We start from the raw sequence: 25,686 nt of genomic DNA, 5'->3' as shown, positions 1-25,686 counted from the left end.
TTTCAAGGATTTTTTTTTCACAGCAGGTGTCCAAAGTCGAAGTTCTCGTTTTGCTAGCAATTGAAATCAAGATTTATCCATTAATTTACGGAAATCCACATAACTTTTTGACAGAATCATACTCATGTCATCTTAAATAACTATTTAAGATTCCATTACAACAACAAAAATAAGCTTCGAGAGCTTTCCAGCAGAATTCTGACCCTGACAATGTTAAAAAAGGTAAAAATTCACTAAAAAACGTAATTTGGTAATAACTCGAAAACCATGCAACTTTTACTGGGGTCATGTTAGGCTGGTTAGGTCCCTCTTTAGCTGACCTACCTCCGGTGTCACTGTGACGTGCCACTTATGGGACACCCTGTATAATTCATCTCGGCGAAATGCCAAATATTAAGGCTGCTATCATACCAATATTAATCTTGCGTCAATGATTTTTCAGAATTTTCTCTGATGACTGAAATTTAAGTTTGTAATATTTCAACTTTTCGTTGTTATCTTGTGAGCCATGATCGAGGCCATGATATATGACGGAAGACAAGCAGCTAGCACCAGAGTTGATATGTCATTCGAAAGCACACTTAATGAGGTAGTTTTCGCTGAAAAGAAAACATCACCATAATTAATGATTTTTTATCGAAAAAAATATGACTGATTTTGTTCACTTTAGAATCGTAATATTCATTTCCTTACCTCCCGCAATAAGACTTTTTTGACGCACAGACCTTATCTCGTAGCAAATTTAATGCAGTTTCCAGATGTTTGGTCAAATTTGATGTGGCCACAAGGAAAACTGAAATATAATTGATTTTATGGAAAATCTTGGAATATTTCCTGAAATCTTGGAATATTTCCTGAAATCAGGAAATGTTAAATTGAAGAATAACCATCAACATTTTGACCTTGTGCTATATGACCTTTTTTGTTGCAAATAACTTGTATGATCTTTTGAACTTTGGTCCTTCTAAAAGTATATTAAAAAGCGATACTTGCCCAAGCGCCAATGTGAATTGTTGACTGAGGTGAAAAACGTTTTAGGTTCGGAATGTATTTTTACCGATTTTTACTAAAAGGTACACATTATTTTTTTCTTGGAAATCGCAATCAATATTATCATAAATTAAGGATTTTTTGAAATAATATAGGAAGGATCTCTGAAAATGTTAAATACGACGCCACTGGTGAAATGGTTGCAGCTCAGATAAAAATGGCAGATACCTTCACGCTGGTAAATTAGTGCAGGGGTCCCAAATTGTTATTCATACAGTACACAGAAGCAGAAAATTGTTTTAGTTAGTCTAACAAATTGCAGACTCATTTAGATAGCGGAAGATAATGATTCTGATTACATAATGGTGGCACTATTATAAATGACAATGGAGCTAGATATTATGAAAAGTTGAAGTTGAACGATCTTGAAACTATTTTTGTTATGACTTAGGTCAGTTACAATTGAACTGATAAATATTTATTTCTTTTTTAATCTGAATGTCAACGGACAAAGAGATGTTTATTGATTCATGTTTCTTTTTATCTTTCGTTCCCTAAACATCATTTTGTTACGATGTCTATATTTTTCGAATTTTCAGCCGAGAGTGGTCTCAAACGATAAAGTACCACTAACTGATGACGACGAGTCCATCCTCAAATAAAAAACAGAAAAACCTAGAGGCTTTTAATATTTAGGATAGAGGATCGGACATCGAATGTTGCGGTTAAAAATTCGTTAATGAGGTAAATTCTACTAGGGGTTCCGTATACATAAGCGCTCGAAATTTTGTTCTCCTGATCCAATACTATTAATTATATGGAGATGAAATTAAGATGTAGAATAACCTCAGTGTAATAAACATAGATAGAGGAAGCATATGTCATTTTCAGTAAGCAAATTTTGTCCCCAACATGAACTATCAAATTTGACAAGAAGCGCGAGGAAATGAAAACATACGAGTGATACGATATTTCACTCAATTCGCGAGTTTCTCCACAAGGAAAGAACTTCTTATGTCCCATATTGAATCAACGTTTCATATTAACTCAAAATATATTGAAATAAATACCTAAATAGGTATATCACAAATTGAGAAAACAAACTTCAAGCGACGTTAAACCACCGATGACACTAGTAGAGCAAAGGTTGCCAAACCTTGGATTTCAGCAGGTAGATACTGAAAATAATAAATATTCTGCTCATTATGAATTCTACAATTAGGAAAATATCGTATTCCAAATATTCAAATTTGCATATTTAATTGGGAATCACTCGAATAAATAAATTTCATTCAATATAATATACATTCATAACGATATAGTAAAATTGTGGATTTAAAATTATATCACAATCCGACAACGTAATCTAACCATGTTGGAGACATGTAAAAACTTTGCGTATACTCCCTCTATCTAGGTTTATTACTCTATGAGAATAACAAATTCAAGCTTCATGCAAAATCATGTCGATTCCGTCACTAGAACCATAGAAAATTAAAGAGGAATATTGAAAAAAGAGAGATTATAGGTGTTGAAACGTGCAAAAATTCAAACTGATCACATCATTAGAACCACAGATAATACAAAAAGAATATTGGAAAATAAATACCCAATATTTCCTTGACTTAAAGATCATATAGCCTTAGGCTTCATTCTTGAAAATGTTTCCATGTAGGATAATTTCAGTAATAATAACTTATTAATTAATATCTTATTTTTTTCAATTAAGGTGGCAGTTACTAATAAAAAAAATCAAATGAATGTTGAAATGTTTCTCATCCTATTTTTGAAATCCACAGAGAAGATGGCTGCAATCAAGTGGAACTATTTTTGAATCCCAGTCTAAATATTCCTATTGTAATATATGATTTATTATGAGTTCATTGTTGTCGGTTATTTTATTTAGGTGAGGGGTTTTAATAATAACATTCTTCTGAAATTCGAAATGAATATTTAAGAGAATATTTTACATGTACCGGGTTTTTCACCATAATTTGACCCCCCCTTTAACTTTGTTACTAAAAGAGGTACAAAAAAATGTTTTCTACAAAAGTTTCACAAAATCGACTAGTGTTTTTCAAAATGATTTCACAAAACGAAATATATACAGAGTGGGCAACATATTGATAGCAACTTCATTTTTTCAAATGGAATACCCTGTATATTTTTCTATATTTGACTAGCTCTTTTTCCCCTGATTTCAAATATATAACATATGTTCGGCCTATTTCTCTTATTCTGAGTACCACAGAGTTTCAAATTTTAAGAACCACCTAGCATGCTCAGTAATCAGTTTTCAAGTGGTAGGCTGCGATAACTCAAAAAAGAGCATTTTGAAAACTGCCAGCTTGCATGCCAGGTGGTTCTTAAAATTTGAAACTCTGTGGTACTCAGAATAAGAGAGATAGGCCAACCATATGTTATATATTTGAAATCAGGGAAAAAAGAGCTAGTCAAATAAAGAAAAATATACAGGGTGTTCCATTTGAAAAAATGAAGTTGCTATCAATATGTTGCCCACTCTGTATATATTTCGTTTTGTGAAATCATTTTGAAAAACACTAATCGATTTTGTGAAACTTTTGTAGGTAACATTTTTTGGTACCTCTTTTAGTAACAGAGTTAAAGGGGGGGTCAAATTATGGTGAAAAACCCGGTACAAAATAAATTTCAGTCCAGTCAGATTTTGTTGTTTCGAAGAATTGGGTAATGAAAGTATGAATAGGTCTTACTCTATTCTTTTAAAACGTTTCGGCCTTTATTAGGCCTTCCTTCAGGCTAAAAACAATCAGTCACAAACAGTGACACATGAACATGGAGAAACCGGATTTTATGCGCCTTAAAATGATTAAATAAATGATCAAAAAACATCAAATTTATAGGTATATGAAAACACATGAATTCAATACTCACAAAGTAAAATGTGAAACGAAAAAATGAAAAAAACTAAGTTATCTAACATCAGAGCAGATCAAGCAAGACATCGGTATGGAAAACAGAACAATCAAAACGAAAAACGAAAGAAAAGAGGGATATTCACTGTCAGAATAATAAAAACTTAAATATTTTCATCTACAGAAAATAGTCATTCAAAAATCAAAGAAGAAACCGAGTTCCACTGAATCTAAGCAATGATGTTTATTGGTTTTTCCTTTCGAAAAATTATATTATTATTTTTTTTTATTTATGTAGATGAAAATATTTAATTGTTTTGTTTTCCACTCCGATGTGTTGCTTTATCCGCTTTGATGTTAGATAACTTAGTTTTTTCATTTTTTCGTTTTATATTTTCGCTTTGTGAGTATTGAATTCATGTGTTGTCATATACCCATATGTTTGATGTTTTTTGATAATTTATGAAATCATTTTAAGGCACATAAAATTCTGTTTCTCCATTTTTATGTGTCACTGATTGTGACTTATTGTTACTAGAGAATTATTCGGAAATTTTATTTCGAAATGGGTATCATATACGACAAAACTACAAGACCAAAAAGTGTAGTACTTGACCAAAGTTTCTGTTTACATAGTTCTAATTTCTGTTTCCATTTTCTAAACTATCATTGGTCCATAAAAAAAAGTTCTGCACTAAAGAAGCGAGCTCTGTTACAGAGAAAATATCACCCTGCAGATTTAAAAATTAGCATTACACATGAACTTAAAATTGTAATATTTATGCCAAATTTGAGTTGAATATCTTGTGTATTGTGTGCTATGAAAAAAAATCAAACTTCAACACCCTATAAACGAATCGTTTGCGGGCCCAAGTTTATATGACTCTTTTTCGTTAAAATGATCCTAGGACTCTGTCATTCTCGTTTTTAACTCGATAATAGGAATATTGTATTGTGTTAGGAATTTGTATACAGGGTGTTATGATTTGTTTCCGACAAACTGAAACGGGTGATAGATCACATCATTTTAAGCAAAAAAGTTCCTATGAACATGGGTCCGGAAATGCTTCGTTTCCGAGATACAGGGTGTTAAAGTTGAAAATATAATTCGGTTTTTCTTAAACATCTTTCGACTGATTCCAAATAATTGCATGAAAGTTGGTACATAGGGTTTTTTGAGGTGAGAAATTCAAATTTGTGGTCGATTTGGTTGTATTTTCTAGAGGGCGCCACTGGTAATCATGTCGTCCCCTTTAAACCGTAGCAACTTTTCTGTGCTACCCTGTACGTCATTCTGGACTAAAAAAATCGATTCCCCTGACTTTTCTAGTTAAAAAAGGTATAACTCATTTAAGTTGCTAGGGGCAACCGTTTCAGAGAAAAACGCATTTAAAGCCAAATCCATATTTTTGTTATCTCTAAAACATGTAGAAACAAATTTGTAATAATTTTAAATTAAATATTTTTTAGAAGTAACAATTTAGAACAAAACAAAATAACCTAATAATTTTTAAAGAAGGTGTTCGAAATGTCCACCGTTCTGTTGAATGCACAAATGACATCTTCGAATGATTGATTGTTTTACATTCAACAATTGTTGCGGCAATAGATTTGAAATAGCTAAACACAATGACAGATTTGAAGTGTGTTAGGTTCAGATGTCATTAATTATAATTATAGTTAACTAAGTTAATAGCTTATCAACAAATACAGGAAAATGGTATTGGTTACCAAAGGCCCGAACGAAGCATACAAAGAAGAAATCATCTACAGAGAAATAGGATTTTACAGACCTTCGAAGAAAATAAAAACTAGGTATTCGTAAAGCATCCCAACAACGCAATATTTCAGGAAGCAGAATATTCAGAACACTTAAAAACAACAATTACATAGCATACCACTTCTACTTATTAGTGGGCAATAGAAAATCTGCATACATTTAGCCTTAGAAATTTTCAAAATGAATTTAAATTTAATATTTGAATAGGAATAATTTCATGAAAGGATTTCGAAGCAGTCAAAACATATTAAAGAAAACGCGAATTATTTTTTCAACTTTAACACCCTGTATCTCGGAAACGAAGCATTTCCGGACCCATGTTCATAGGAACTTTTTTGCTTAAAATGATGTGATCTATCACCCATTTCAGTTTGTCGGAAACAAATCAGAACACCCTGTATGTATTTCCAAAAAGTTAATATAAAAGTCAAATATACGAACAAATAAGAAATCAGTGAGTTTGGATCAACCCACTTCATCTTCGAGTTGAACGAGAAGCAGATGGCTCCTAATGAAAATTGAAATGACTCGGTGGCAGAACGGAGATTCATGAGTGGCCATGTTCCTGTCTTCTTTCATTTCCGCATTCCTTATAACTATTTATACCGAAAGTGTTCGTGATAAACATGGAGTTCCTTATCATTATATAAATATTGAAGCACTCATGAACCCGCTTTTGATTTATACTGATTTAGGACTAGGTATGTTTATCGATCCTTCCGTTTGAACTTGCTACGTGGAAAATATTGCTTCTCCCTATCTAACTGAATATTTCGAATCGTTAAAATAAGTGTTCTGAAAAATGAGAAAAGCCTTCACCCGAAATTAAGAGCTTTAGCGTATTTGTTAAAATTCATAGTAATGTGTGTTTTTCGCGAAATTTCGTATTAATAGGAAAAACCAACACGTGACATTCTCGTGATCTGTCAATATTTGCCCGTGGAGCAGTGACAAAAATAATGTGCAGTGTTGTCAGAACGATTGAATGGTCAGTAAAAGTGCTCGTATGCGCGCCGCCAGTGATTTCTTTTTCTTTGATAAAAAAATTGTACGCCACTGAGATATTTCAAACTGATAATGATTCTTGAATTCTTCATTAACGCACGTTTAGTATGGGAAATGGCTTTCCGTGAATTTGGCTGAATTTTTGATATTATTGTTATTATTATTATTATGAATGTTACTCTCATTATTATATTGTTTTTGATTGATCTACTCATTCATTTTGCCAACGATCATATTATTAGATTGTATTCATTCGTATGTGTGAAGTTCAAAAAGTTCATAGAAAAAAAAAATTATTTTCAAGAATTCGTGGGTTAATATCGGAAGTTCCATTCATAGTTAGCTTCCAACACTTGGACTTCTATATTCTACCCGTATAGTACTATATTGCATCAAAACTGCAGACATTTTCACGGATTCGTTTGTCTGTGAGATGTTATCATCAATTTCGAGACATTCTGAGTAAAATGTCTTGGCACCCCAATGTCAGATTATCGAGATTTGTGAGAAACAAATCACATATCATATGTAAATGACATCAATAGTGATCACAATTGTTATCCCTGAGGATATATGATTATGATTTTCCCATTTTCCCCCATTACAGCTCGCGATGCCTGGTTATGAACATTTCGGCTAACATATTTGATATTATTGGACATCAGATATATGAGGATTCAGTTATGGTCTCTCTTAAAAAATCTCACAATATGTCGTTTCTCGGTCATGTGAATTATTCTGGCGTCATCTTGTGGCATGAAAAGATGTATGGAAGATCTTGGATTTTGTATCTCATTTCATAGCCAATGTGGAGCAGTGTATAAAAAATTATCGATGGCGGTGCCTAATATAACCAAGGAAGATCATTTCTCAGTCGGGTTCTGGCCGCCGAACATCCAAATTCCATCAAAACCAGAAATGAGAGCTCCCCGATTGATGAGCAAAAACCCCGAAAATTGCAAAAAATCCATTTTCAAAGCTCCATATCTCGAAAACTGTCCATTTTTGAGCTTTGTGGCTAAGGACTTTTCTGATCAGTTCATCAAGAACTACAACATATCAAAAATTCAGCCAAATTCACGGAAAGCCATTTCCCATACTAAACGTGCGGGGTCCTTTGTAACAGAAAAACTAGCATGTTTTTATGCAAAAATAGTAATTTACGTAACCAGTCCGGAAAATAGGGTTTTTTTGGACGAATAGACAAAATTCCAGGACGAGCGTAAGCGAGTCCTGGAAGTCTGTGAGTCCAAAAAAACCATTTTCGGGCGTGTTGCGTACAATATTTTTTCGGCAACCATGTAAAATAACACTATCGCTGCTGCTTTCCATATTTTATTGCGATTGCGATCAAAAAACAAGCAAATTTTTGACAACTAATTTCATATGAACTGTCAGCCGTTATCTCGGTTGCTATGGCTTCTATGATTCTTTTCCGGCCTAGTCCGGGAAGTACGTACTTTCCGGACTAGGCCGGGAAATGCTACTTTCTCAGAGAAAAAGCGTCCGGGAAGTGAGCACTTCCCGGACGGTTGCCGAAAAAATTATTTTTCTCAATGACTTGAACTTATTTGCCCTGTGTCCAGCTAACAGACAAGACCACTTTCCCCACATTCTGGTATTGCCTGATATATTATTTTCAAAAATGAGTTGAGTTCAGCGAGTGTCAGTTTGTAAGAATGAGCCTTCTGTAAGAGTATTATACAATTTGTCGCTCCAATTCTATGGTTCATTCTGTAATACCTGGTAGAACAAAATAGTGCCAGAATATTTCAAATTCATACAGATTTCATGGTTATATTTAAGATGTCTAAAATACTGGTGTGTGTTCACTGATTAGATTGTTTAAGATAATTCTAGCGACTCGCTCGGCATGGAATCTTTTCTCCCTCAAGAATTGACCAGTTAACATTTTGAAATGTTTAATCGTTCTGTTGAAAGTTGATTGACGTTTGATTTAACCTCAAAATAACTTTGACATAGAAACGACGTGAGTGCCATAAGAAATGAGGAGGAAATCAAGTGAAAAAGGACCAATAACCTCAAAATCAAAGAAGGCTTGTTCCTTCAAAATTCACCACTTTAATCTTGAGGTTTTTCAAGAGTAAATGAGCACACCAGTGTTTTAGACATTTTAGTTATATTTTATTATTATATGTTGGTACTGGGAATTCTCTTGTCACGAATATATGTATTTCCTGTCAAATTTGTGATACAGAAAACAATTCTGCCCACCAACATTTTTCAATGCCAAAATCAATGATAGTATATTCTAAAACAAGCAACACGAATGCGAAATTTGAAAACGAGCGACGAAGGAGTGAGTTTTCGAAGTGTTGGAATTGCCTTCTGCAACCAGTATTATACAATATTTCCTTTAATTCTGTGGTTATTCCGTTCATTCTTCCACATCTTGTAGAACAAAATCGTGCGAGAATATATCAGAAACGCACAGTTTTCATGGTTATATTTTATTATTCTATGTTGGCACTCCGAACTTTCCGCTTCGGCTTTATCTGTCAATTCATCAAATTGCCTTAAAGAAATCAGTTCTGCCAACCAACATTTTTCAATGCAAAAATCACTAAATTATATTCATGGAAATATTTCATTAATTTCAATGAAAATGCAATGAATTAGAGAAAATAATGTATAATACTCGTACAGAAGGCTCATTCTACCACTCGTTCATTCCAAAACTCGCCACTTCGTGGCTCGTTTTTGAATTTTGAACTCGTGGGAGAATATCAATGCCTTCTGCACTTGTATTATAATAGTTATTTATAATACTTGTATTATAATAGTTATTTATAATACAAGTGCAGAAGGCATTGATATTCTTCCACGAGTTCAAAATTCAAAAACGAGCCACGAAGTGGCGAGTTTTGGAATGAACGAGTGGTAGAATGAGCCTTCTGTACGAGTATTATACATTATTTTCTCTAATTCATTGCATTTTCATTGAAATTAATGAAATATTTCCATAAATATAATTCAGTGATTTTTGCATTGAAAATGTTGGTTGGCAGAACTGATTTCTTTAAGGCAATTTGATGAATTGACAGATAAAGCCGTAGCGGAAAGTTCGGAGTGCCAACATAGAATAATAAAATATAACCATGAAAACTGTGCGTTTCTGATATATTCTCGCACGATTTTGTTCTACAAGATGTGGAAGAATGAACGGAATAACCACAGAATAAGAGAAATAACTATTCTCTATTTCATTCGAAATTCAATGCAGAATTCAGATTATATATATCCTAGTGACTTTTGTATTGTATCTTGGCAGTTGGTGTGATTGTTACGAAAATTGACAGATTACGGAATTTGAATTTGAATCGTACGTTTCGAATATTGAAATATTTTATAAATACGCATTGAATTCGTGAATTATGTCTGACGAAATCGATTTAATACCACCAGAATTAAGAGAAATTGCGAATAATGTTGCAAATCATTTCACTATATCCAAATTTTATTATATTGACAATTGACGTAGCCAGAAATTTAATAGGATAATAATAATAATAGAATAAGTTAGCGTGGACAATCACAAAACGAAAAATATAACTGAAAACAATGCTGTAATGAATTCATTACAGCATTGTTTTTAGTACTGTAATGAACTCATTACGATACTGAAATAGAGAAAGGATATTACGGAAATATTCCATTAATTTCAATAATAATATTTGAGTGGATAAGACTAAGATATGTATGTAATCGTAATTCTAAAACTCGCCACGACGTGGCTCGTTATTTAATTTTGAACTCGTGGAATGGAGCCTTCTGCACCATTATAAATAACTATTCTAATCTACAATTCATAAGTCATTACGACTCGATTTTGTCAATTGAACTGTCATCAAAATGACAAATCATTTATTGACTGTTCTTTTCAAAACACACTCGGAATTTTTTATTTTTTCATACAATTGGAATGTGTGGCAAAACTTCGAGACGTAAGTTATGCCATTTTCTAGATCAATATTAATGCGGGTTGTGTCCCATATTCCGGAACATACCACCCAGATTCGCGAAAACCATTTTATTTTATTGGCCATTTCGCGGTATACAAACTTGAGCACGTTTAAATGCCACGTGTGCCCCCAATTCTGGAACTATGCCGTGAAGTTATTAGGCAATTCCACTAAACTCTATTGAAAATTGAGGGGTGTGAATTTGATTGGATCGCACTTACGAAGTGCCAAAGAAAATGGAAAAGGTTGTTCATCCCTGACGTGGTAAATGGAAACGTTGACCAGTTGAGGAGTAACCTATTTTGTAGTTGCTTTTATGGGTCAGCAGTCGTTAATTTATGGTAGTAGATAATAATGCTGCTGCACCCAGTAGTGCCCTACTCTAGATGGCAATAATGAACATAGAGCTTTCATTCGTTTATAGAACGTCGATTTTCGGCGATATCTGCCCTTTCCAAAACGTAAATTTCAGTGGCATTTGATTTTTGTTTTACTACGAGTATAATGTCGCTTTGGATTTCTGTTTGAATTATTTATTAATAATTTCGAATTTCTCGACAACTGTCAGTTTGCGTTGAAACATTCGAGAAAAGCACTGACTGCCATCATTCTAGCTTTTGTCCATTCATGCGATTATGGAAGACCAAATATTTTGCTATATCTTAGTTTCTGGTGGATGTATTCGAAAAATTTGAACAGGATTCAGGTTATTCCAAAAATCAAGTGATGGTTTCGCATAACAACTGAACGAAATAACAAGTTATTTGAAAATTCTGGCACCAGCCTATCACTTAAACAAAAAAATAAGAAGGAAGTTCAAATTTGCGTAGCTAAACTCGATATTTTTGTAGGGTGTGATACATTCTTGAATTCGTAATTTCTTTCTCTATCACCTCATTAGTCCAGTCGACAAATTCAAAAAAAGTGAGTCTGCTGGAAAAAGTTGTCCAACACGAGGACCCTGTGCTAACTTCAGGGCGGCCGGAGAACCTCAATATTTCCGGACTTTTTTCATTTTTTTGCTCATAACCTCTAAACTAAGTAGTTTTCGACCAAAACGTTCATTTTCAAATGTCTCTACAATTTTGTATTCACAAACTTTTTCGTAAACCTAACATCAACTGAGATATAGTCGATCAAATTTATAGTCCAGTAGTCAAAGCAAAAAAAGATGGGTCTGCTGGAAAAAAATTCCGACCTTGATGAAACTTCTACAGATTGTTCGGGGGTGTTGTGGGATGACTTTGTCGAGTTATTCAACACGAAGACCCTATGCTAACTTGAGGAGGGCCAAAGCACCACAACATTTTTGGAATTATTTCGGGTTATATACAATCATTATTTTCAATTAATTCTTGGTTATTATTTATTGATTTTTACCCAGTTGATTTGATTATTAAGGTTAAAATAATTATAGGTTGATAGAAATTTATAGTAAGGTGATAACATGCCACGATAACCTCTAATATCCACTCTTCGCATAAACATAAGCTTTTAGTCAAAGCTACCTCCCCCTTCCAACTCCCTATATTTCAATATGTCGATATTGATGAGTAAATACTATAATAACCATAGAACGGCAGGTAATTGTTAGTTAGAGAGTCAAACCTTTGTTTTTTGCCATTTTTTGACATTTTGAGAAAATTCCTCTAATTTTGATTGGTTGTATCTCGGTTGATATACGGTTTGGAAAAAAGTTTCTGGGAACAAAATTATAAGGAATTCAATTATCTACAACTTTGAAAATGAACGATTTGGTCGAAAACTAATTAAGTTGAAAGTTATGAGCAAAAAACCAATAAAGTCCGAAAATGTTGTGGTTCTTCAGCCCCTCCCAGACATTTTGGCGCCCTGGCAGAATAAAAATTCGCCACCCTGCTCTGCCTCATTTATTTGAATTTTCCTCTCAGGCATCTTTTCAATTGCACATGAAATTGTCTCTTTTGACTCAAAATCACCTTGTCAAATTTATCGAAGGACGTTTTGTCGATTCCATCAAAAAACGTCCTGCATTGTTCGAAAGTACGACACTTTATGAGTCTATAGTAAAAAACGACATAGTTCTTAAAGGTACATTTTAGTACCTATTTTTATTTTCATAAATATAGTTGTGAGAGCCTATTTGATTTTGAAAAAATTAGTTATTGAAAATTTTATTATTTAACTACTAAGAAAATATTTCTGTTTCAAAAAGTATGTCTACTTTGATTAACTGATTTTGCGCCCCTACAATTTGGCGCCCCGGCAAAATGTCCGATTTGCCGATCCTGGTGGCGGCCCTGGCCCCTCCTCAAGTAAGCACAAGGTCCTCGTGTTGGATAACTTGACAGAATCATCCCACAGCACCCCCAAACAACCTGTAGAAGTTTCATTAAGTTCGGAATTTTTTCCAGCAGACCCTACTTTTTTTTTGCTTTGTCACCGAACTATTATTTTGATCGACTGTATCTCAATTGATATTGGGTTTACGAAGAAGTCTGTGAATACAAAATTGTAGAGAATTTAATGGTCTACAACTTTGAAAATGAACGTTTTGGTCGAAAACAACTTAGTTTAGAAGTGATGAGCAAAAAACTGAAAAAAGTCCGAAAATTTCTTCGGCCCTGCTCAAGTAAGCACAGGGTCCTCGTGTTGGATAACTTGACAGAATCATCCCACAGCACCCCCGAACAACCTGAAGTAATTTCATTAGGATCGGAATTTTTTCCATGTAAAATGTATTTATTTACTGGACTACATAAGGATAACTAATTTGTCGCTCAAAAAAAATTACCATCGCGTCTCTGAAACAATGGAAAACAGAAAAAATTTGACAACACCGTTAGAATCTCTATATTGGATAATAGCTACAAACCGAAAATCGTGAAGTTATCTCCAAAAACAAATGAGTATACAGAAAAAAGAAAATCACGATTTTTAGCTTTTTCGAGATATCTCTGGAACCATAGGAGATTTTTTGGATCTGTTCATACCAACACACTCATCCCTAAATACCGCAATTTTTTTGTAATATACGCCACCCTGTATTTCTAACGGTTTTTGGATATCTCTGTAGTGCCCCTCTAAATAGTTCTAACCCTGTATATGTTCTATAAAAATTATGTCGAATTACTCAATATCTTAGAAACATTTATCGACAAATCTGCGGCTAAACACTGCTTTGAAAAACCTAGGGTGTCCATTTAAGAAACACCATCTCTCCACTATAACTCTAAAACGGTTATAAATTTCTATTATCTGATATTAATGTCATATAAACCATAAAAATTACTGAAAAAACGTTTTAGAATTTTTCGAATATCTCCAACAGAAAACAAGATATAGCAAAATATTTGAATCGGTCAATTCTCAGAAACGCCCTGTAACTCGAGAATGAATCAAGATGTCTGTGGTCTGCTTCTGATATCTATTTACATGTTTCTAAAAAAGAGATCGATGGTCCTTGAAGATTATTTCATCTAAGGGCCGGTTTTTACACATTCGAATAAATAAATTTATTCCTACCGCGCATGTTTTGCCTACAACTAAAACCTGTGTATTATCTCTTGCAATAATTTCAATTGTTTTTAAAGCTGAACTAGGGGGAGTTGAAGCAAAATATTTTTTCGCATGCGAAAAAACCGTCCCTAAGTTTTATAGTTCTCGAGATGCTTTCAATGAGCATCGAATTTGGGACAGCCTGTAGCATTATAATGCGATATAGAAATTATTTTTTGATAAATACCGGGTGTAACAGGATCATGGTACACCCCCCGTATCTCCGTTAGTTTGTTAGTTAGATTGAAATTTGGGACTTTCGATTTTTAAATGGAACACCCTGTATATTATTACATTTCTGAAATCTACATAATTTTCTGAATCCAATGATACCACATAAGTGACATTTCAAACGTCGAAATTTTTTGTAATTTAAGTTTTAGTTTTCCATTTGCGTGTGCCATGATGGTTCCGATTTATTCCAATTGACCCGTCTAATACTAGAAAAATCGAATTCCCGTCAAAAATACTAAATTGCGTTTTTTATGAGCAAATGAAGTTCATCGTAATCGTTTTTGGGTTAAAACTCAATTTTTTCAGATGGAACCATATTGGTACCGTGGTACCGTTTATTAGTACTATTAATGAGGAATTTGTCTATACCTGAGAATAAAATGTGTGATCAATACAATCAAAATTACACCTAAAAGAAAAATACAATTATTTTGTTCTACTTTAAAACGTTCTTCAAGAAGCAGCTATGCGTGATCCTAAGTGTATTGAGGTTAATGGACAGCATTTTGAACAATTGTTGTAATGTTTCGTGTTCATTTTTTTGTATTTCAAAGCCACCATAGTAACTTCTTAGTATTGAAGTAGAACAAAATAGTTGTATTTTCTTATTTTCTGTTAGATGTGATTTTGATTGTATTGATCGCACATTTTACTATCAGGTATGAATAAATTCCTAATTAATGGTATTAAAAAATGGTACCAATATGGTTCCATCTGAAAAAATTGAGTTTTAACCCAAAAACGATCACGATGAACTTCATTTGCTCATAAAAAACGCAATTTAGTATTTTTGACGGGATTTCGATTTTTCTAGTATTAGACGGGTCAATTGGAATAAATCGGAACCATCATGGCACACGCAAATGGAAAACTAAAAATTAAATTATAAAAAATTCCGACGTTTGAAATGTCACTTATGTGGTATCATTGGATTCAGAAAATTATGCAATTTCAGAAATTTATTAATATACAGGGTGTTCCATTTGAAAATTGAAAGTTGGTATCACTTCCGGCGAAACCGAAAGTGAAAAAAAAATCATTTATAGATCAAAAAGTGCTGCTTATTATGTAAATGGGATATCATAAATTTCAGTTTTTTACGTTTGAAACTAATGGAAATACAGGGGGTGTACCATGATCCTGTTACACCCGGTGTTTAATTCCTAATCTATGTTGAATTTGAGAAATTACAATATTTTATCTTCTGAAAACCTACTTGTTGCTTTGGCCGGCTTGCTCTTCTTCACTAAAAATGGAAGGAGTGAAAATAGCCATTTGAGAATAACGGACGTGAAAATAGTTATTTATAATACAAGTGCAGAAGGCATTGATATTCTTCCACGAGTTCAAAATTCAAAAACGAGCCATGAAGTGGCGAGTTTTGGAACGAACGAGTGGTAGAATGAGCCTTCTGTACGAGTATTATACATTATTTTCTCTAATTCATTGCATTTTTAATAAAATTAATGAAATATTTCCATAAATATATTTTAGTGATTTTTGCATTGAAAAATGTTGGTTGGCAGAACTGATTTCTTTAAGGCAAATTGATGAATTGACAAATAAAGCCGTGGCGGAAAGTTCGGAGTACCAACATAGAATAATAAAATATAACCATGAAAACTGTGCGTTTCTGATATATTCTCGCACGATTTTGTTCTATATGATGTGGAAGAATGAACGGAATAACCACAGAATTAGAGAAAAGTATTTTCGAAGTGTCTCATCTTTGCGGTAATCCGTTTTTCGTCGAAAACCAACGTGAAATTCAGTTTGAACTTTTAAACCAACAACCCATTCCAGAAATTAAAATCTGTTGAATATCACGTTCTAGGCGAGAGGAAGTTTGGTATTACGCAAAACAAGTGAGTTTTATTTATCTACCGGATATCCGTCAACGTCTATGTTTAGTTTGGATACACTTAGGTCTGGAATCACTGAATCACGTTTACCTATAAGACAAGAACTTTGAATTTCGTTTATCAATTTATGACGTAGTTGGGCGGTTTTGCTAACGTCCACGTGTTTGTTTGCACACAACATCTCTAAATTTAACTCTGAGCAGAAAACATTTCGTTATTAATTACATGTACAGTTACGTGTGGAGACGTAAAGTTTATTGCTTCATTATTTTCAGTTATATGGAATGAGTCGAGGAAAAGCTCGATACTGATGGAATTTTTAAAGGACCCCGCACGTTTAGTATGGGAAATGGCTTTCCGTGAATTTGGCTGAATTTTTGATATGTTGTAGTTCTTGATGAACTGATCAGAAAAGTCCATAGCCACAAAGCTCAAAAATGGACAGTTTTCGAGATATGGAGCTTTGAAAATGGATTTTTTGCAATTTTCGGGGTTTTTGCTCATCAATCGGGAAGCTATCATTTCTGGTTTTGATGGAATTTGGATGTTCGGCGGCCAGAACCCGACTGAGAAATGATCTTCCTTGGTTATATTATGCACCGCCATCGATAATTTTTTATACACTGCTCCACATTGGCTATGAAATGAGATACAAAATCCAAGATCTTCCATACATCTTTTCATGCCACAAGATGACGCCAGAATAATTCACATGACCGAAAAACGACATATTGTGAGATTTTTTTGAGAGAGACCATAATAACTGAATCCTCATATATCTGATGTCCAATAATATCAGATATGTTAGCCAAAACGTTCATAACCAGGCACCGCGAGCTGTAATGGGGGGAAAATGGGAAAATCATAATCATATATCCTCAGGGATCACAATTGTGATCACTATTGATGTCATTTACATATGATATGTGATTTGTTTCTCACAAATCTCGATAATCTGACAATGGGATGCCAAGACATTTTCCTCAGAATGCCTCGAAATTGATGATAGCATCTCACAGACAAACGAATCCGTGAAAATGTCTGCAGTTTTGATACAATATAGTACTATCCGGGTAGAATATGGAAGTCTAAGTGTTGGAAGCTAACTATGAATGGAACTTCCGAAATTAACCCACGAATTCTTGAAAATACAATTTTTTTTTTTACTTCACACACACGAATGAATACTATCTAATCCGAAAATGTGCCATTCACCTATCTCAAAGGTGTTCTGAGATCCCCACAGTAGACAACGAAATTGGGACACACGATACCTCCAATAATAAAGAATAACAATTTGATCAATATCAAAAACAACACTGTTTTGGTTGGGTACCTAATATCTTCAACTAAACCTCGAACTGAGATACTTGACCCCGTGAACTATACATCGAAGATTCCAATACCAATCGTCCAATATTGATCGTTCGAATAAAAGTTGATAATGCAACGATGTCCATCAAATTTCGTCACTTCCATTTACATAGCAAAATAGTACTCGATAGCTACGACGCCTCTGGTGTTATCTCCTTAAATGCGAATCCTGTTCAGGTATGTGGCAGATTTGATGTAGGCGACGAGAAAGTGACCACGCTATTTGCCTTATTTGGCATGGCACAATATTCAGTGGTTCATTGATTGAGCAATAATCAAACATAAACAAAGTCAAAACATACGATGACTGATTATTAGGATGAGGAATATAGGGAAGTTGATTTATCCATGAAATTTTCTTTTGGGTTCGAAGCCGTTTCGACAACGTTGTTGTCATCTTCAAAAAATCAAAATTTGAAATATTCTCACTAGTTACAAGAATTATACAAATTAATAATACACACGGTGGGTTATATGTATTTAACCGGTTTTGTGGTCTCCAAGTTTTCACACTGGACTAAACAAAAAGTGTGATGGGTGTATTCGGGGACTTCAAATCAAGACCTCAATAATTTATTATTGAATATAAGTTGGAACTAACATTCCCTCAAATTCGATAGGACTTCACTTCACTTTATACAGGGTGTCCCGGGAAGAATGCGACAAATGAATACCATGAATTAAGGTCATCATGGAGGACCTGTATCAAGATGTTTCAATCGCCTGAGTGCTTTCGTTGGGGATATACAGGGTGATGTTCTAGGTTGTGTTGAAAGCAAATAAACTTTATTATTATTATTATTATGAGTGAAATCTTACAGTTCGATAACTCTTTAACTAATCGACCGAATAATTTCAAATTTTGAAGTTTTGTCACCCTTTCCTATCGCCTTCCTTCAATATTTCCGAATTCGAGTAAATCGGATTCGGACTAGGAAAATTTCACACTTTTCCTATTTTCGTGAATATTGAATCACCCTGTATGTGAACATTATGATTTTTTTCCGTTTTCGAAACCACAAAGAATCAATTCATTATAAAAATTCTAAATCTCTGCTTGGCACGGTCATACAGGGTGATCAATAAACATTCCCATATGAGTGAAATTTTATTAGTTCAATAACTCTTCAACAAATCCACCGAATAATTTCAATTTTTCAAGTTTTGTCGCCCTTTACTATCGCCTTCCTTCAATATTTCTGAAATCGAATAAATCAAATCCGGACTAACAAAATTTTAGACTTTTTCTATTTTCGTGAATATTGGATCACTCTGTACGACAATATCATAATTTTTTTCGTTTTCGTAACCACAACGAATTAATTCATAATCAACATTCTAAAACTCAGTTTTCCACTGTCATACAGGGTGACCAATAATCATTCCCTCATGAAAGATGTACAACCGATTAAACCGAATAAGATAGCGAAATCTGTGAAACAATTATATCATATCAACGTGCTCAAAAATGTATTAAAATGGAGGAATATCATTTTGAACAATATATGCTGGACTGAAAAAATTCTATTTTTGATTCATTGTTTTCAAGATCAAATATTTTCAATTTATTTGCTGTTTTTGTTCTTTTCTTTATCCAGTTCGTTGATTAAAAGTTTTCTTATAATTCGAGGAAAATTTAGGTGAGACATTCGTGAAGGGTGAAACAACTTCAATTTTCGAAATAATTCTACCGATAAATTCAAGATATCTCGAACTATGAAATTTCTTTCATGAAGAAATGTTTATTGATCACCCTGAATCATGGCGCCAAGCAGAGATGTAAAATTTTTATCATGCAATAATTCGTTGTGGTTACGAAAACGAAAAAGAATCATAATATCAACATACAGGGTGATTCAATATTCAAGAAAATAGAAAAGGTCTGAAATTTTCCTAGTCCGGATCTGATTTACTCGATTTCAGAAATATTGAAGGAAGGCGATAGGAAAGGGTGACAAAACTTGAAAAATTGAAATTATTCGGAGGATTTCTTGAAGAGTTGTTGAACTAAAGAAATTTCACTCATAAGGAAATGTTTATTGATCACGCTGTATGACCGTGCCAAGCTGAGATTTAGAATTTTTATAATGAATTGATTCTTTGTGGTTCCGAAAACGGAAAAAAATCATAATGTTCACGTACAGGGTGATCCGATATTCACGAAAATAGGAAAAGTCTGAACTTTTCCTAGTCTGGATCTGATTTACTCGAATTCAGAAATATTGAAGGAAGGCGATAGGAAAGGGTGACAAAACTTCAAAATTTGAAATTATTCGGTCGATTAGTTAAAGAGTTATCGAACTGTAAAATTTCACTCATAAGATGAACATCACCCTGTATATCCCAAACGAAGGCACTCAGGCGATTGAAACCTCTTGATACGGGTCCTTCATGATGACTTTAATTCATGATATTCTTTTGTCGCATTCTTCCCGGGACACCCTGTATATAGTACCACTTTATACCACTAAATGTAACTAAACGCATCAATTAAACCATTTGAAAATCAGATATTATTATCGGGAATGTTTTTCTTCGAGTTAACTTTTTAATTTCGATGATTTTATTTTAAAATGTAGATTTTTCTATTACCTTTTTCGGTGTGCTAGATTTTTAATTATAAAGTGTGATTTGAATATTGTCTTTAACACAATCAAACAACATATATTTTCTCAAGAAATTGGCGTATCTGTATCATACTCACTCGTATCATACTATCTCTAATTTTTTTTTCACAGTGCTATATTTTATCAGTTTATCTCAATTGTTTTTACAGCTAATAAAATTTGCATTGCAAATAGAATATCGAGTGCACAGGCTCCGAAAATGTTACATTCAACCTAATCCATTAAAAACAAGTTATTACTCTACAGGGTGTTCCAAATGCTTACTGAAAGTTTCTCGAGAACTATAAGAATTAGAGAAAAAATCCTCAAGGACTCCTGATCTCTTTGTTCGAAATACTAAGATATCAGAAATTAGATAACAGTGCTTTTCTGAAAAATTTCGCTCTATCTTGGTTTCTTTTCGAGATATTCGAAAACTTCTTTTTAGCAATATTTATGGTTTATATTATGTTATATTTCTATAACACATCATAAGAAATTAATTACTGTTTTAAAGATATAGAGGAGAGTTGAAATAATAAAACATCATTTTTAGGAAGAAGCTTTTTTCAATGCTTTAAAAAAATAAAGAACAAATCGAGGAAAATCTATCAATGCATTTCCACATTATGATCATAACATTTGATTTCCAAATCAGAACCCTAATGTTTTATGATTGTGTTGGATTCTACGGAGATAAATAAGTGTTCAAACATGACAATGTACCTAAATTCAATAATTCAAGAGTTATTCGAGATTTTATGAATTTTACGCATAGGATATTTATAGTGAAAATAATTCACATAAAAGTGACTATGGAAATTATCTTTTTTCATTTTTTTTAATTTTCGAAAACTATTAGGTCTAACGCAATGATTTGGAAATGAGTGATTGAGAATGGAAATCTAGATAATATCTGAAAAAGGCAGTCGAACTTGAAACACCCAGTATACTATTTCATATGTCTCAAAATCAAATCTTGCGACAAACATTTACATATATCATATAAATTTCATAATGTTGATGCATTGATGGATTTTCTTCGATTTGAACTTAATTTTCCTTTTTCAGAGCATTACCACTTTAAAATATGATATGAAGCATTGAAAAATTCAAAAATATGAAAAGGATTACAATAGAGCGTCAGAGTTTATTGCCGAAGTCTACAATAAACGATATAAATAGATCATTGTGAAGCTTGTTTGTTCAGTTCAGATATAAACGACGAGACTCATGAAACTTCATGGTCCATTCCTGGGCGTTTCGTACTATTTGCTATGAAAATAACTATTAATAAAAATATCCTCATTTACTAGGTATTTCCATCAAAATCGCTTGCGCGGTGATGAAAATCACGAGTTACACTTCGGAACATTATTTCAGAAGTATTGAGAGGGTCTTCTTGTAAAAGTTTTCATTTTGATATCAAACAAAAACGAGTATATTTTAAAAGAAATCAACAGATGTCCATTTAATAATAATAAAAAGGCCTTTCACCCACAGGTGTTCTACCACTTAACCCTTGTTGATACATGAAAGAAAAAAAAATTAAATACATACATACATACATTGTGTGCAATCCATCCAAGAACATTGATAAAAAAAACAATAATAGAGCATAAAGAATTGAAAAAAAAAATTCCTTTTTTTACCCCCTCGGTGAGTTAGGAGGAACTGAGCAGGTATTCTCTGATTTTGTTCCCGAATCTGTGATCATTAAGTTGTTTCAATTCATAAGGTATAACATTGTACAGGGTGGGCAAATAAGCGAGGTAAGCGGCTATATCTCAGGATCCACTCATCGTAGAGACTTGCGGTAAAAATTTTCACCGCTAAAATGAACACATTGGAAATTGTTTTGAAGTTCATACCTCTACCGCTAGAGGGCGTAATTGCTATCGTGGAGTAGAAAAATGCATTTTACTCGAAAATGTTTTCTATCAAGTTGAAGAAGAATATCATCACTGTCATCCTTGGAAAATTCTTCGTCTTTCAAAATTATCTTTTTCGATTTTACGACATCAAATAAGGGTAGGGGAAAGGGAGAAATCTGACTGATGCAAATGTGTGTAACTCCAGTTTGTCTTAACATGTTTGAGCAAATTAGATCTCGTTTGAGAGATAACATCTTGTTGGTTAAGGAACATATATACTCATTAAGAATTTGTTTTAGCTGCTCTCGATAGGGGGCGCTGAGTCAGAAGTTCATTGTTTTGTTCATTTTACTCCGAAATTTCAAATGTAATGATAGGATATTCTCAACAGAAATAGAAGTTCCATCAAATTTGCATGAAAACACCTGAAGGTTGCAAAGCGATAGTTTCAGGCGTTCTGGAGTTATGGCCGAAAGAAGATATTCTCCAACTGATGCACTGCGAAAAACCAAATTGTGTCTTTAGGTGCTGACAGAAACAGAAATCCCATCAAATTTGTAAGAAAAAACCAAAAGATCGCAAAGCGATAGCTTCAGGCGTTCTGGAGTTATGGCCGAAAGAAGACACAATTTAGTTTTTCAGTGCATCAGTTCAAGAATATCTTTTTTCGGCCATAACTCCAGAACGTCTAGAGCTATCGCTTTGCGATCTTTTGGTTTTTTCATACAAATTTGATAGGATTTTTTTCTGTCAGAACTTGAGACACAATTTGGTTTTTCGCAGTGCATTAGTTGAAGAATATCTTCTTTCGGCCATAACTTCAGAACGCCTGAAACTATCGCTTTATGACCTGCAGGTTTTTTCATGAAAATTTGATGGTATTTCTTATTCTCCCAAGAAAATCCTATCATTTGAAATTTCGGAGTAAAATGAACAAAACAATGAACTTCTGACTTGCCTCGCTTATTTGCCCACCCTGTACAACCATTTTTAAGAGTGCACATCAAATTTGAATGTAGAACATCTTGAGATATTACTTCAGAAACACCTATCTTTCGAAATTTGAGGGATCAAAATCAAGGAATTCGAAACGATGATTCTTCTGTTATGAGTTGGCCTTTCAAAACTGTGTGATACCTTAAAATAAACTTACATGTGCCTATGCAATAATAATGAAATTTTAACTGACTCTATTCATTCCACAAAACGAATTACATTCGTCTATTGAAACTATTTTGCACGCCTCTGTGAAAAAGGAGATCACTTATTAATTTACAAGGTCTCAGTACGCCTGATACAAATGATGTCAACCATATTAATCAATTGATATGTGTTTTTAGTGCATTTATTCTCCAGTACTAGTACATTCATATTGAGTAATGCTATTTGAATTAACATATTTTCCATTAAATCAATATATATATATATATATATATATATGTATGCAATATATTTAGTAGATATTCGTAAATAACTAGATAATCAGCACGTAGTGTAATATGTTCTGAGATCAATTTTAATATTTCCGAATGTTTTATGCCAGTGGTTCATAAGTTGACTGGACTGCGACTCACCTAACAAAATTTGCAAATTCGTTACCCACCTCTTGTTTTTCTTGTTTTATTGTGAAGTGAAAGAAGCACAGCTCTATTAAAGATACGTCCAAAAAAATCAGATTTAATAGGGAATTTATTATTTGAGTACCCGGAGAACAAACGTATTATGTAATAATCGAATTAAAAACAGGAAGAATTAATTTTTATCTTGAAGGATTTGCGAAATGATATGTTGGTAGGAATACTTGTGTGGCGAAAACCTATTACACCTATGTTCAAAAATGAAAAAATGGTCAACCATATGTACATTTTTCCGTTTTTTTTTCCTATAGGTTCTTATTGTTGTACTCACTCACATTTTCATTTAAACTCTTTGGCTTGAAGAAGTATTTTTTATTTGAAAACTACCTAACTCTCAAATTAACCTCCTTAGAAATGAGAAGTATGTATATCAATGTAAAATAGATCAATCTATTTTCCTCTATTTTTAGTCTCATTATGTTTCTATACATAATTGGAAATATCTAAATATACGTAATCCGTTATTCCATATATGTACCTAACTCTGATAAAATCCCTTTTCAAGTGATGTTTGATATACATTGAACTTTTTTCATTGTCTTGAACATACCTTTTCTGTATTTTCATTTCCAAACATTCATCATTTGGAGTCTTTCTGCACTTGTATTTTCGATACTCACCATTAGAAATGTTCTCGTGCTTCCCTTTTCAACTTTCATCATTTTAGATGTTCCTCTACTCGCATTTCTGAACATTAATCATTTGACATGCTCCTGTACTTGCCTTCATTATTTCAGATGTTCCTGTACTTGCATTTCTAAACATTCATTACACTGTTCCTGTGTTTCTGAATATTAATCATTTGATGAATGTTCCTGTATTTGCATTTCCATCATTTGAAGTGTTTCTGCACTTGTATTCTCGATATTCATCGTTCGAAATGTCCCCGGACTTGCCTTTTTGAACTTTCATCATTTGATATATTCCTCTACTTGCATTTCTAAACATTCATCATTTGACATGATCATGTATTTGTCTTCATCATTTCAGATGTTCCTGTACTTGCATTTCTAAACATTAATTGTTTGACATGCTCCTGTACTTGCCTTCATCATTTCTAATGTTCCTGTACTTGCATTTCTAAACCTTCATCACTTGACATGTTCATGTACTTTCGTTTCTGAACATTCATCATTTGTAATATTTCTGTAAATGCAATTATTATAGACATTCATCATTCGTGAAATTCTTATTTTTGAATTTCCAGAGCCTCATCATTTGAGGTGTTATTGAAAGCAGAATTGTTAAGAGGTTCGTCATCCGCACGTAAATTTAACGGAAAAAATTATTCTAGAAAATTGACGTTTATACATAACTATCAATTAAGATGTCTAAAATTCAGGTGTATCAACTGATTAGCTTTTGTTTTGCCAGTTTTGAGAATATTAGATAAGCTTCGTTATGTCAACTGTAGGTGGCGCTATCAACAAATTAATATTCTTGTTATTTATTATTTATGAGTTTTGTGCCATTATGGACCTATATATGTATATCTTTCATTATTGTTATGATCTATGGAAGCAATTCTTGTAATTGAAATACCAATAAACTCTCTCTCTATTTCAAATATTTGAATTCATTCCAGTAAACGTTTCGTGTTTTGTTTCACGACTTTGCACGATCATACTCGGTTACACATCGCTTTTGATTGGTCAGTATCGGGTTTTAATTAATGTATCCAATTAAATCAACGGAAAAAGATCGAAATGACAAGTATGACATTGCGGCGCCGCCACGAACTAAAACTAATATTTTCAATTTGGTCGAATGTCATTCCATTCAAAAATTGACGAGTGCATTCACCATGTTTTTAGACATCTTACTATCAATTGAATACTGTTTATCTACTCCTATTGAATTATATATTCATTATTCAACTGCTTTTGAGCAATTAATAGTATCTATTAACA

General features: G+C 33.2%; 1 protein-coding gene and 1 long non-coding RNA gene across 2 annotated transcripts in view; one reads left to right on the top strand and one right to left on the bottom strand.

Annotated features, from left to right (window-relative positions):
* Positions 1 to 25,686, top strand: part of LOC123671245 (unc-112-related protein-like) — a 39,899-nt gene that overhangs the window by 3,486 nt on the left and 10,727 nt on the right. The gene's annotated exons all lie outside the window — the stretch shown is intronic.
* LOC123671250 lies at positions 371 to 25,108 on the bottom strand. Its single transcript, XR_006746069.1, has 3 exons — positions 24,397 to 25,108; positions 694 to 793; positions 371 to 599 (listed from the first exon to the last, which is right to left on the bottom strand). It is a non-coding gene; the product is annotated as an uncharacterized LOC123671250 (long non-coding RNA).

Source organism: Harmonia axyridis, chromosome 1 (assembly GCF_914767665.1).
Source record: "Harmonia axyridis chromosome 1, icHarAxyr1.1, whole genome shotgun sequence".
NCBI classification, from domain to species: Eukaryota; Metazoa; Arthropoda; class Insecta; order Coleoptera; family Coccinellidae; genus Harmonia; species Harmonia axyridis.
The sequence above is the reverse complement of the archived record's forward strand: the minus strand, read 5'-3'. Positions and strand labels throughout refer to the sequence as shown.